Source organism: Filicampus tigris, chromosome 1 (genome assembly GCF_054856515.1).
Source record: "Filicampus tigris isolate MCC_2025a chromosome 1, RoL_Ftig_1.0, whole genome shotgun sequence".
Taxonomy (NCBI): domain Eukaryota; kingdom Metazoa; phylum Chordata; class Actinopteri; order Syngnathiformes; family Syngnathidae; genus Filicampus; species Filicampus tigris.
The window spans coordinates 25,717,749-25,732,350 of record NC_141217.1 but is presented as its reverse complement, the minus strand read 5'-3'; the positions used below and the strand labels follow the sequence as shown (position 1 = coordinate 25,732,350).

Here is a 14,602-nt window from a genome sequence, read left to right as displayed (position 1 = left end):
AGAAATCGTGACTACCGCCGCCGATGGTATGGAAGGGTATTACATCTTATCCACGCGCAGAAGGTACTTTAATGGTCAGCGTCACTGTTGGTCATTGCGGTGTATTCCTCCAGCGTGACGTGTCGACAGCCGGCCGGACGCCACAGGGGGTAAGCGTCTGTCACTGTTGGCCAGCGTCTTTTTGGTCTATCGAGGCCTTTAACTACACTATAAATCCCATGCAAGGCGGCCACTTCAATATCACACTGTGTTGTTATCAACTGTTTAGTACAAAACAAACAATTTAGCATCTTGACTTTTGAAAATCTGCCAACACATACTGAATTGTAATTGCCTTTGCTTGGCAGCCTTTCAAATCAATATTTTGTTTTACTATGACAATAAGTAGCTTTTTTTTCTTGAAATTTCCAGTCAAATTCAAAAAAGGTGTAACAAACAAGTTAGAGTTCAGAGCAGACAGGAGCCAGGCCACAACATGAATGACACCAATGGTGCTGTTTGTTGTGAATTCATGTCATGTCATGTCATCTTCCAAACCGCTTATCCTATATAGGGTCGCGGTGAGTTGCTGGAGCCTATCCCAGCCGTCAATGGGCGAAGGCAGACTACACCCCGAACTGGTCGCCAGCCAGTCGCAGGGCACACATAGACACTGTCACTGAGCGGGAATTGATCCCACGCTGCCCGCACACAACTCAGGCGTGTGTACCACTACACTATCAGCGGACACTTGTTGTGAATTCCAATGGTGAAATCATATCTTCGAATAAGAGTTTGCTTGGGTTTCACTGTCTTATTTCAGGAGTAAAGCAGACAGTGGAAGCAAAGGTTTTCAGCTGCAGGTGGATCACACAAGTCTCACCAAGGGAGATCCAGCTTCAGTTCATAAAGTACAGGCTAGAATTTGTACATGCATAACAATCACGCTATTGTTGTAGAAGCTACAGCTATGTCTAGCATCTCAGACACCTGTATAGTCCAAATCCTGTGGCCTTATCAGCCATGAGGCTGGAACCCTAGAAAGTAGGGATGTAACGATTTATCGAAAATTGATTATATATCGATATAAATACTTAAAATATGCATCGATGTAAAAAAAATAAATGAATCGATTCGCAACGCCATGTTAACCATAGCCGCTCCCTCACATCTCTGCTTTAAAAAAGACTGCATATCCACATTGGGTAAATTACTTGACACTAGAACAGCCAAGATTAGATCACTAACATGACAACTTCAACGATCAAAATCATCAACAGTTAATTTTAATAGTGGACGCATTGTTTATTTATATCTATTATATCTATTTATATCTAATTATTTCCCATTGTGTTTTTCTCTCGAAAAGAATTGTATCCCAAGGCCAGCATGCTTCTCTGCATCGCACATGCGCAATAGTGGTAAACGGGTCATCCATGATGTAAACAGAAGCATTGTGGGTAATGCCGTCATGGCTCCCAAGGTAGCTCTAAAGTTAGCAATCAATGCCCGATTTCATTTCTCACATTAGGACAGTCGTTTCTGAAAGCTAGCTTTAGTTAGCTCACACCGTGCATGTCCTGTTGTGGTACGCTAACATATGGTAGCGTCTTCTAGGGATTATGGAGGCATTAGTCAGCGAACATCGAGCAGCAATAGGACGTGCTGCCTCACGGTCGCTGTGACTACGTACCGGATGTTGCGTTTAGGAATCGGAAATCTCATCGCTCCAAGTTAACACAACATGACCTATTTTCCACAAACCCTTAATAACAACACTTGACAATAAAAGACATAACATTGACTCGTGAGAATGTACTAATTTAGATTTCTAAAGATTGCTATTTTTGACCATTGCAGGTGCATACCACATTTTGAATGTATAGATTAAATTGTGCATATTAGAGAAGCAAAACAAGATGTTCTGAATTAAATAAAAAGCAATAAAAGTGTTTAGCTTAGTTTTATTTAGCACAGTGCCTTTCCCTAATTTTACTCATTTGATTCACTCTCCTCTACATTAAAAAAAAAAAAAAAGGATTGGTGTCCAAAAGGTGAAATGTTTACAAGTATTTTTTTGTAACTATAGGTAGTTTCATAGTGTTCAACTCAGCCCACAGAGACAAGCATGGTAGCAATTTGAAAAAATCGAATCAAAAATCAGGCACTGGAAATCGAATTGAATTGTGGCTTGAGTGAATCGTTACACCCCGACTAGACAGGTACAAATATTAAAACACCATAAACATTTTTTACATTGTGAAAGCTGAGCAGCTTCCATGTTGCTAAATACTGATCTTTGCTTCCCATCTAGTCCATCTTTCTTTTACCAATCTTCTCTCTGCAGCATCATCCACAGAAAGTATGTTCTTTTCAACCTACGGTGCTTCGTGATTTGTCACTCCGCATCAGAAATTAGGCCCAAATTGTTGATTTTGTGTGACATTTAACCCTCAACTCCCCCGCACCCACCACCCTTCAAGTTGAAATGTCAAAGTGTGTGTTTACTCTGCTGTGCTTATAGATATGCGGAATAATCTCCTCTGGTGTGGCAAGTTGCATGTGAGCATGCGTGTGAGCAAGTGTCTGCATTTGTCTGCACATAAAGACCCAAGTGAACAACTGTGAAAGGTTGTGAGGATTATGAGGAATGTTTCTTTCTTTTGTTCTCACTGGCCAACAAGACTCCAGCGTTTCTGTTGTAAACGAAGAGGGATTTGTACTTCCTTAACAAATACTGTAATTTAATGGTTGGCATCAGTGAAAGCGTGTAATGACATTTGAGTTTTGCCTATGTTTTGGGGGCTCATTTGTATATGTGGGAGAGTGACAACAATAGGAAGCAACGCAGGACGCATGGAAGTGGTCGGCGAATGCCAGCTTTAATTCAAGATGCACCCTGGAGGTGAAGAATAAATGTGGTGATGTAATGCCAGTTGCAGGTTCTTGAAGCAAAAAAAAAAAAAAAGTCTGAACTAATTAATTTATCTTTCACAAGACACATAGGGAGATAATGGAGGCCGCTACCTTTTGCTGATGTTTATAGAGGTACACATTTTTATCTCCAACAATACCCTGCAGACATGACAATACCCTTATCTGTTCTGTACTTTTTGAAAAGACATGTTTCAAACAAAATCATTGACCTCTTGAATAACTGTTTGGGTGCATCAAATAACTTTGCACACTGACTAATTTTCAACAGGGGCAGCACTGACCTTTTGTTCAGGATGTTGCGCAAGTTGCCATGGCAACGTGGCTGTTTGTGTACTCGCCTGCTGGAGGATGAGGATGTGCGATTGCTGCATGGCAGGGTGGCACATGGCTGCAAGTGAGCGCCCTGACAGGGAATGTCAGAAATGTCAGCATGATAATGCTACGAACGATGACTAGAAACTCATGGAATGCAAATGTATTAAAAATTTGGTCTACAATAGTTAATGCGATGCTAATGTGAGCTAATTAATGTGGGCAACAGTAGCGGCTGGGTGGAACCGGGCGCGCCGTAGAGGGTGGGGTTGGCGCTATAAAAACTATATACATTAGTTGTTGTAGTATAGCGTAGTGCTGTAGTCTTTTTGCACATCGTGCAGCAAGAGGGAATGAAACTGCACCTCTTGTATGTTTTGTCAAGAGAGGTATTATAGATTTTAATTAGGAAAATACAATTTTGTTTAGTTATGATTGTATTATTTTGATTGTTGTCTTTTATCATTTATGTACTGTACAGCAGTTTACTACTGCTGCCGTTGTTGTGCAGTGCTGTAAAAATAAAGTTGAGATAAATAATAAATAAATAAATAATTTCTTACAAGACATTCCAATTAAGACATTTCAATTTGCAGTGCTGGGCATTCCGTCCCAGGGACGAAATTCTCCGTCCGTGCCGCCCACTTTGTGGCCGGGCGGCCAGAGGACGAGAAGTCTTTTAAAAAGAAAGGGTTAAGCAAGGATGGATCTGGGTTTTCGTCCGTCCCTCTATTCGTCCTTAACCTGGTCAAGTACCGACTGAACTTGTTGTGTTGGGTTCTTTTAAAAAGCAAGACCTCTGCATGTTCTTCCACGGCGCAGCCTTCATTAATTGCCTGCACGCTTTTCATGTGCATGGAGGGTCAGCATTACATTTTTGTGCTTCACATGTCTAAAATAAACTTCCTGAGAATTGCAGGAATACTTAAATGGCCAATTCCTTTTAAACATAACCCAAAACATAATTTCAGAAATACTTATTCTAAAACAACTCACTTCATTGCTAATCTTAAACTCCAATTTTCCTTTGAATATTTACAGTAGTTTGTTGGTTCTTGGTAGGTGGGGGCCAGGCACTTATAGGATACATAGGATCAGGTATTATTTTGTTCCTCACACAAATATGGTTGATGTTCATTTCGCATTTTTCACCTCTGCTATGTTCACTAAACACTATTTTTGTTTTGTCAGTGTTTTATTCTTACAGGACAGTGGACCAAATGGTTTACCCCAAGACTTGCTTTCAATTTCAAGCAGTCAGTTGTCCCTTGAACCTCATCTGACCACCTAGGAGATCCAAGGACTGCACGGCGTGCATCCATTTGTTGGATAAAGGTTGTTGATGATCTTTTGTCTGTGTTTATGGACAGCAGCATAATGGAATTCAACTTAAAGATTAGTTTGTAAATGGAAAAGCTACTGACGATGCTGGTGTGTCAAGGCAGGGTTACTCTGCATTCTGGGAACGATTTCTTGAAAAGTGTGAAGGGGAAACAGAGCGGGTTCCAAGGCTGAGACCAGATTTCTGTGAGGCTGAATGGCAAGCGGTTGGGCTTATCTGGGTGAAGGGATTATTAGATCATAGTGTCATGCCAGTGAGGCTATCATCCATGGCGTTGACTCAGTTGATGTAGACATTCTGATATCATCATTCCTTAACTACCTTCCTCCCATTGAGAGGTCAGCATTTCTGGAGGGCCTTCAGGGCACAATGGAGGTAAGTGATGAAGAGGACTTGCTTGACATATTTACAAGCATGGGTTCCCACTTCCTCCCGTCAAAGAATATCTTACAGCCTGCCATTGAAACAATGGCTCATAAAGCCCTTCTACAAGAGTCCAAATATATACTTGATTGTTTCGCCACAATAATGGTACTTGTGCATCACAAATTAACGGATAGTGTGCTGTCCCTGTATGACTCAAAGAAGGCCACAGGCAAAAGAGTGTTGCAACTACAGTGGGACCTCTACTCACGAAATTAATTGGTTCTGGAAGAAATTTCTTAAGTAGAACATTTTGTAAGTAGAGACGTGTTTTCCATGTAAATGCCCTAATCCGTTCCAAGCCCCCACAACTTTCAGATATAAATGTTTTATAAAGCATAAAAATGCATCAAAACATGTAACAAATACAAGCATGTTACAATTTGATTATTGCACAATGAATGAGCGTTGTGCATAATGTAAAACACAAAGAAAAGAGTAAAAAATAAAAATGATGGTCGTTTACCTTTTAATTGCTGTCCTCATCGCTTTTTGCCCTTTTTGGTTCATGTTCTCGTACAGAAGTGTCTTTTGCCTGGCGTTTTGTAAAGAACTGATTTAATAACGTGGCGACTGTCGATACACTACGGCCATATTCTTTGGCGAGATCAACCAAACGCATCCTTTTTTCATACTTTTCCAATATCTCTTGCTTTGTTTGTATGGACAAAAAAAACGATTTTCTCCTTTTTTTCTTTTCCTCATTTCTAATTCACGCAAAACTATCGGAACACCTCATGGCCGGAGGGGCGAATGACGAGGACGCTGCATAGACATATCTTTCACATATCTATCTAACTACCTGTCTATCTGCACACATAGACACGTACGGTAGAGGTCCCTCTTAGCCAATGGGATGCCAGGAAGATGCTAAGTGAGACAATGGCAGAGCAGCTATGAGTATGTTGCGTTCAGGAAACTCTGGAGCTGCGAGTGGCCGCCCATACTGTATTTTTACCTTTCCTATGTTGAAATTTCTTTCGTAACAAGAGGCAATATTTTCCTGTTGAGGCGTTTCGTAACTTGGAAATTTCGTATGAAGAGACGTTAGTAAGTAGAGGTACCACTGTACTTGAAACAACAAAGATTGTGTTGTCTCAAGGAGAAGACGCAACCTTTAACCATCTCTAACATTGTGTGAAAAATGCTGACCAAGCCAAAGATGAAAAAATCGTGCATTTCTGGACTGGCTCCTCTGTCATCTGTGTGCTGTGTCAGCTGTGTGATATGCTTTAATAGTGAAAGTGGACTGAACAGAAGGAATGTTGCCCATATCTGTGGCGCCACACTTGAATACCATGCACATACAGCTCATAACCCGAATTCCGCACAGTTTGACAACATCCTGTCCAGTAACTCCTTAGAAATAGACATCCTTTAAACTTGACAACTCTCCTGATTAGGCCTAATAGGGCTCTTATTTATATATTTAACCATAATTAATCGCAATTAATCGTAATTTTCAATTACATTTTTTTACAAAGCTTGGAACCGATATTTACTTCAGTAAAATCTTGGAATTAATATAGAGAAAAAATAAAAGTATATTTTGATTCAAAGGCTGTTCTAATTGCTTTCTTTGATACTTGAGTACGATTCTTTTCAGCTTTTGATCCAACGTGAGACTGAAGGTTTTCTGCTGTTTTCCTGTGTCTATTGTATATAGTATTTTGTGTTTTAATTTATTGCTTACACTTATATTATTGCTGGTTTGTTCTTATATTGTAAAATGCTTTATTACAGCTGTAGCTGTTATGAAATGTGCTATAAAGTTGGATTGTATTGTATTGTATAAAACACAACAGTTGAACAATACACCAAAGACGTACACCTTATATTTGAATTTGGCTTTTCAAAGTGTGCAAATTATTTTGGATTTCTCCTATGAGCTGTCGAGCAACAAAGTAAAAAACTACGTAAAAGTCTGTCTTTGCGACAGTGACTCTCCCCTAAATTTGGGTGCACAGTGAGCAGAGATCAGCTGCTACAGGAAGTAAATAAAACTTTTTTTTTTGTGCGTTATAAAATTTTAATTAACTTTGACTGCCCTTGTATGCGTGTGTGTATATATATATATATATATATATATATATATATATATATATATATACACACACACACACACACACACACGCCTCTCTATGGCAGCACCGCACGTCCTTAGGCCCTTATTCATCCTAAGCCAAACTACAGAAAAATGTGCCAGGATGTAGCCCACATTTGATACCACATGATTCATCACACATAAGTGGCATGAATCTAAATTGGAAGTTGAAAGCAGTGGATGTCATATCAGTAATCATCAGATGACTTGGTTTATCCTAGTTTTGCAAATAAGGACTCTCTTTTATATATTTCAGTATATTAATGTTTTATCACTGACCCCTGACACTCACACATGTGCGCATGCGCACACACAAACACAACAGAATGATTACGGGTACATTTTCAGAAGGGTAGGAGCTGGGAGTTTTGCAGCCATGCTTGAAGCCAGGAGGCATTGCTGACATTTTTGGCATAAAGGTCTTGAAGAAACCTTACTGTTCGCACGTACACGAACACGCACACACGAACACACACACTGGCTATGCACAAGAGACCACCACCTATTCCTTTGTAACACAAATCGCTGTTGATCAATAGGCCCCTACATTGATTGCAACACTTTCACCTCTTGACTAGTCACGCTCAAGTCGTCGAGGCCACCAGGTGGCAATGGTTATTAAAGTTGGTGAAACGTAGCAATATTGTGAAGTTTGATTAATATCTGATGTTCCCGTCCTTGTGTCTAGTCTTGTATTCGTCAAAAGAGCACCCACGCAATCCCCATGGTTAATTGTATTGCAAAGTGCCATGTTAGGAACGGATGCCATGTCACAATGTTCATACAACCCAAATCCATTTGAATGGATTACTAATTGTACTTTTGCTGAAAAACACGTCATCAAGAAAAAAAAATGTAACATCCGATTTTATCATGATGGTAAATCAATTGCACTTTTATAATGCTTTATCTCCACCATATGTTGTCCGAAGCACTTTCAAAACCCTCAAATTCACCTTTTTGAAAACATATCGAGGATACATACATACGCTAACGACAACGCAGCATCAACCATTAGTTTAAGCCTTGTCTACTTGTAGTCAGGCTTTTTCAACAATTGAATATTCCACCCCCCCCCCCCCCCCCCATCTCTTGCGTAGGAATACACATCGAAAAAATGCATCTACACCAAACCACGGAAGTTAGGGCTGCTCGATTATGAAAAAAATATGAATCACGATTATTTTGGTAATACCGGTAATTGAAATCACGATTCTTCAAACGATCATTTATTTTTTGCTACAAGACAAGAACATAAAACAATTTTTGACTAATTCTTTGAAACACTATAATAATTTAAATTTGTTTTGGACCCAACAACATTTATTTATTTGTTTTTTTAATAATTAATTTGAGTGCAAATGTATGAATTAAAGTATGGTTTCCTTGTATAAACAAACGAGTTAACTTGCTATGCACTTATAAATTGCCAAAGTAGAACATTGCTTGGAGTAAAATGCCAATTTTGACAGACATGCTATTCATCTATACATTTAGACCTTTGCCTGGAGCATTTTTTGTTTTGTTTTTAAAGTAATACTTACGCATAGTAAACAAAGTTAAATTTGCTTCTGATAAATTATAATTTTAATATGCTGATTGGGTCAAACTAATTTAGATGATGACTGTTACATACTAGTACGTAATCTATACAATTCTAAATTACAGTAGGCCATATACAAACTGTATTACAATATAATGACCAATAATGTGTTTGCAAATTGCATCTGAAGCAATTTGAAACAAAAATGAACACAAAAAATTTGACTTCATATTATAGACTACACAAGAAATTTAACTTAAGTCACAGAAATAATGTTTAGCATGGTTTCTATTTTTGTGCTAGTAAAAGTAGTGTATATTTGCATAAGATATGTTATTCAAGGTAAATCCCTCGTGCCGAATGCAAAGTGGAGTCTGTTCCCTAAACATTTGGAAGCCTTGTCCGGGCAATAGATTCTGTTATCTTTTTGTGTCCCTCCGATGTTGATGGGTGGGGATTGCTGCGTACAGTGTTTAGACGACTGAGATTTGCGCTGCGGACGACGCCAAATCTAGCGCTGTGTTTTCTTGCTTTGGTGTATCATAACATCATAGTAAACCAAACGATGGCTGAATAGATTTGTTGTGTTGCCAGTGGCTGCAGAGACAACTTGCACTTTATAAGTCTTTGCTCGGCGTCTTCCACGGCAAACCCAAAATGTAACCAAATAAGCGATTTTCGACTTGCCTTGCTTGTTTACAAGTCGTTGCTGTGGCGGGTCTTGTGCCATTTTTAGGTCTGTTACTCTGTTAAAATGTTGAGTAGGAGCGTGTGCAATGTGACTTAAGGGGTGGGGGCTGGCTGGCTGGCTGGCTGGGTGCTAGCTAGCTAGCTTGGAGTGGGCGGCGCGGCGGAGTAATTTATATGTGCATGACTCAAAACAACTCAAAATTAGTATTAATAATCATTTTTTTACGATCATGCCAATTTGTAATCGTGGAGTGTAATAATCAAAATCGTAATTGCATTTCATTGCAATTTCATTAATTGCACAGCCCTAACGGAAGTGCCTTTTCAAACGCATTTACAAGCATGCCAAGCCTCTAGGTGGCAGTAGTTAGCCAAATACTGTCCATTCAGGAGGAACCTCCATCCGGGTAATATCCCTTGGACGTACCAGAGTTATCTGGCGGTCAAGAGCCAAACCTTGTCGTAATGCATCTTCGCCTGTACGCTTCAACGAGAAGCAGTAATTAGTTGCGAACAAATGAGGAAAGAAAAAAGCGCCTGGAGAATGGCTAGAACCAATGCAGCTCAGCGGGCATCTGAGTCTCTCTTGAAAATTTTGCGTAAATGACCTCAGAGCATTTTTGTCGCATCGTGATGACATAAATCTCCGGCTCCGACTGTTCACAGCCAAAGGCGGGTCCGGAGATATCCGCAAACCTCCACTGTGGTGGGAGTTGTCGGTTTTCAATCAAAAAAACCTCCGGGGACGTGTGGATAACAGGGCAAACCGCAGGCTAATATCCAAGTAGACAAGCTCCTAATATAACCACCAGGACCCCTTACTATACACTGTACAATGGCAGAACCTAGGGTATTCTTCCAACCATCAATCGATCCATCCATTTTCTGAAGCGCTTTATCTTTTGGACTAATTTTGAATCCATCCACATGTCGTACAAGCTGCTAGCCAGCGCTAAGATACCCGGGGTATTTTCATGTCCTCTCTGTCGTGGCCAAACTCCTTTCATGTGCCGCCGAGAAGACGGGAGGCAAGTAATCAAATAAAAAAGACAAAGGAGTTGATAATCTGTTTAATTGGGCTTCATTGAGTGCTTAACAGTTGAATTCAATGCTCGATAGCGGGATAAATATATCCATACACACTCAAACGCTTCCGTGTTTTGTTCTCGAATGCAACAGTGTGTCATACGCCCCATGCGCTTCTCCCACATACAGTACATATGTCATTTGTAATTTATTTATTTAAAAGGGACAGTGCATATTAATGAACATTTACATGTAAATATGCCAGAATTAGCCAACGGACACTTTCCATCGGCAGTCCCTAGCAGGTCAAAAGAAGGAACATTACAATAACAACACCAATAAAGAGAAGGACAGAAAGAAATCAGCACATAGACTGACACATCCGTGACATACAAAACAAAAACAAAAAACACATATATGATAATAGAGGGCACATAGAAGCTTGATTGAAAATTAGTGCTCACACATTTGGTTTCTTTTCAGCCACTTTTTTAGGTTGACTTTAAAAGTGCTTAAAGTGGTGCAGTCTCTTATTTGAATAAGAATCTCATTCCAGACCACAGTACCTTTAGCTGATAATACCTGATTACTGAAAGTACTTTGTCTATGTGTTAGTGCACAGTCACCTCTAGTGAAGGCTCTGGTTCTTTTCCCATTGATGCTGGATCTTAACATAAAAAACTGGCGGGGGAGCAAGTCCGGGCAAAATCTTATATATAGAGCAGGCTAGTTTAAAATTTTTTAAATGATCAAAACTTAAAATATAATGTTTCTGGAGAATAGGACAGTGATGGGTGAAAAATGATTTTCTATCTAATACTTTCACCGCTTTTTTAAAGAGAGATTCTGTTGGTTTTAGTGTACTTAGACTGTCCTTAAAATGTCACATTAAACGTGAGACGTGCGTGATATGACTCAAATCTGGAAATACTCATCCGGCGTTTTTAACGGCCTATTGCTGCTTCTCATTTTTTTTTCTCTTATTAATGAGACAGCTATACGCTTTGCATTCTGTCATGATAGCATCTTCATAGACCAGAATCCTGTGCAAGCAGGTCACGGCTCCGCTTCCAGCAGGTCAAGAAGGCGCAAGTACGCCTGCGCGCTTAGCTGGCATGGCATCTCGGACAGAAAGGTCCCACGAGCTATTATAAGCTTGCTTCAATACAACCAAAACGCGTTTGGATGCAATTTTTCTTGACAAACCATATCTACATTTTCTTTCTGACCACCACAGGTCCACTTTAGTGTGGGTTTGTTTGTTCAGACATTCATTGGGACAACATTCTGTTATGCAGAGTAAAAACACAAATGTTTATTAGACTTCCTGACGGATAATACTTCAATATCATCACTATAACAATAATAATATATTACATTTAATTGCACTTTTCTGGACACTCAATGTTCAGTACATTGCAAACAAATACGTAAAACAGATTACAGTAGCTACAAAGTACTTTACAGTGAATTCAAAAGAGATAACATAACAGTAACGTAATAACAGTAAGTAAGTAAGTAATAACAGTAAGGCGATGTGAGCATGTAGGAGCCAGTGGTCAGAACACAGAGACATTTTTTTTTATGATTTGATTGATTTATTAACAAGTTGTACAGCACATAACATTGAAACATGACGTCAACCAGCTCGGTGGAATTGTAGACTCAGACAAGTCCCCGGTTGGGTCCTTGGTGGGGGCACCAGGGCAAAGATCTCAGGGGGAGAAAGCGTCTGACCCGAGGAGCTACATGGATGCACCAAGACCGAAGCCGGAACGGACCCAACGCTATAGAGACTGCAGTCCAGTCTTAGACTGGCTTAAATAGGTAGATGTTAATTGGTTGGATGATGGACAGCAGCTGGCTGACTCCAATGCGCCAGTGTACAAACATGCAATTAAATACTTACACGCAGGTACAAAAGCAAAAGCGCCAAAGCTAAGGATGACAAGCTAACCTCACAAAACCAAAAAGAAAAACGTAAAAAAACAAAAAAAACACGCACGCACAGTGTGATGATCAGTGAAATAAAAACAATATGGGGCACATATCATTGTGTTTGTGGGACCGAAAGGTATACAACACGGTTTTATTTTTAATTTAATTGGCTGCGTGTCAGGAGTGCGGCATCTGCATATGACATCCGGTCTCGACATCTTTTGGCTGACTCGGACCGACTGGGACTAAATGGCATGGCTAAATATGCAGATGGGAACTTTGTGACGGATAGGCGTTGCCCAGCTCGGGATACAGGTTGGTAGTTGACGGTAATGAACTTGAGCTTCAGTGTCATAGCAACCCATCCCAAGGACAGTTCCAGGCATCTGTGACTAAACATGATGGTTCAGATCAGCACACACGCTGACAAACTCAACTTAGAGGATAGTAATAATTTATGATCTACCTACCCGGAAACAAATGCCACAGTGGTGCCCTTGAGTGAGTCATTTGATTATCGCATCTATTGGAGCTGCTTTTTGGCAGGTAGTGGCAGAGGCAGCCTGGTAGCTCCCGGTTGTGACCACCACAAAGTGAGAGCGCAAAGTTGCATAATAAAGTAACATCTGGTATGCTCCGGAGTCTTCTCTGAATGATTCGGTGACTCGATGATACAGGCACGCATTGCTGATTAAATGGTTGCATTTGGAGAGGCTCTTTTCCATGCTAAGGCGGGCATCAGTAAGATATGTGTTGCATGCAAAACTCAGCTGCAGCTCTCAGGACCTATTAGCTAATACAGGTGAAAGATGTTTGCATCAACTCCATCCACCCAAATCCCCAACCACAGCATTCTCTGGCCAACACTCGTAGCTTGCCATGACTGCTTCTCATCAGCTTTCAGATCAGATTGGAGCGGCAGGCTCTAAGGAGAGGCATTATCAGGCAACTGAACACAGATGCCCAATCAGTTCTGCTGTCATTTGAGCCAGAGAGTGAGCCACGACAACATCAGACAAGGATTACGTCAACAAAGCATGATGACCTTGAGTGACGGAAACGGCTACTTACAACTCTCACGCAGGGTTAAGAGAGGGAACACAGCAAGCAAGCAGAAACGAGTGTGAATGTTTGAATAGGTAAGGAATAGGCCAGGGAAGCAGCATTTTCAGTATGAATGAAGTTATACAAACAAAATGCATTTTACCTCGGCAATTGCTTTGCCATGAGTCATGCTGAATCCTATAAACGGCTAATTTTGTTAAATTGATCAATTCTGTGACTGTAACTCTTTTATGTTAGCTTTTTACCTTAAGGTAAGTTATTTTCCTCCATCTATCTACTGTCATTGACTGGCATTGACAGAAACCTCTAGAGCACAGACTTCCATCAAGGCTTTGATATTTGTGTAAACCTGATAAACGTATGAACTAAAATTCTAAGAACTAAGACTGCATTTACACATCAGATTCTTATGCCTGATTCTGATTGAATGTTTATCAGATTTTGTTTCAGTACTTCAGTGTTTTCAACTACTGTCAAGCGACCAAAAGCTAAAATCACTGTGCTTTATTTCTGAAAAGAATACACTTGGGAGAGGACTAATTCGATCGGACCATGGGTTAGGGTTAATCAGGAATAATAATCAGGAGTTATTCAGATCTGGGGATATTAGATTTTATTTTCGTGTTAATCTTTTTTTCCTGGCAAATGGGCTTCTTTATTATTTACTGGCGTTTCCTCATTTTGACCACACAGTGCAAATCCAGCCTGAAAGGAGGCTAGGTTTCATCTGGAATAACAAATTACACCCTGATCAGATTATGTTTTCTTAAAACAGTATAGTATATAAGCATCCGAACATGAAAATCTGCATTTCTTGTTTCAATGATCCCAAAATATGTGTTTGACCACTTCTGATTCTGCATAAAGTAAATTTAGTCTATAATTAGATATGATGTACATTTCCTCCACCCTTTTTTGTTGATCATTCTAATGAGTTTTCTTTATCGTGGTTTCTTGAATTCCTCAAAATAACTGCACCCATCATTACAGCATATATAAAAAAAAATTACTTGCACACAACCAAGAAATTCTTAAAAAAATAGAACCTAATAGATATGAAATGTGACCCAGGTTATGGACCAGCTCAGTCTTGCAATGCCTCATCATTTTTACAGCTTTTGGTTTTAAGAAGTGGCAATTCACAAGATAAACTAAATCATGGGTGTCAAACTCAAGGTCCGGGGGCCAGACCCGGCCCGTGACATCATTTTTTGTGGCCTGCAAAGACAAATCATGTGTTGAC

At 39.9% G+C, this 14,602-nt stretch overlaps 1 pseudogene; it reads left to right on the top strand.

Moving 5' to 3' along the window:
• The first annotated feature begins 1,450 nt into the window (after positions 1-1,450).
• Positions 1,451-6,374, top strand: LOC147153384 (uncharacterized; annotated as a pseudogene).
• The last annotated feature ends 8,228 nt before the right edge of the window (positions 6,375-14,602 follow it).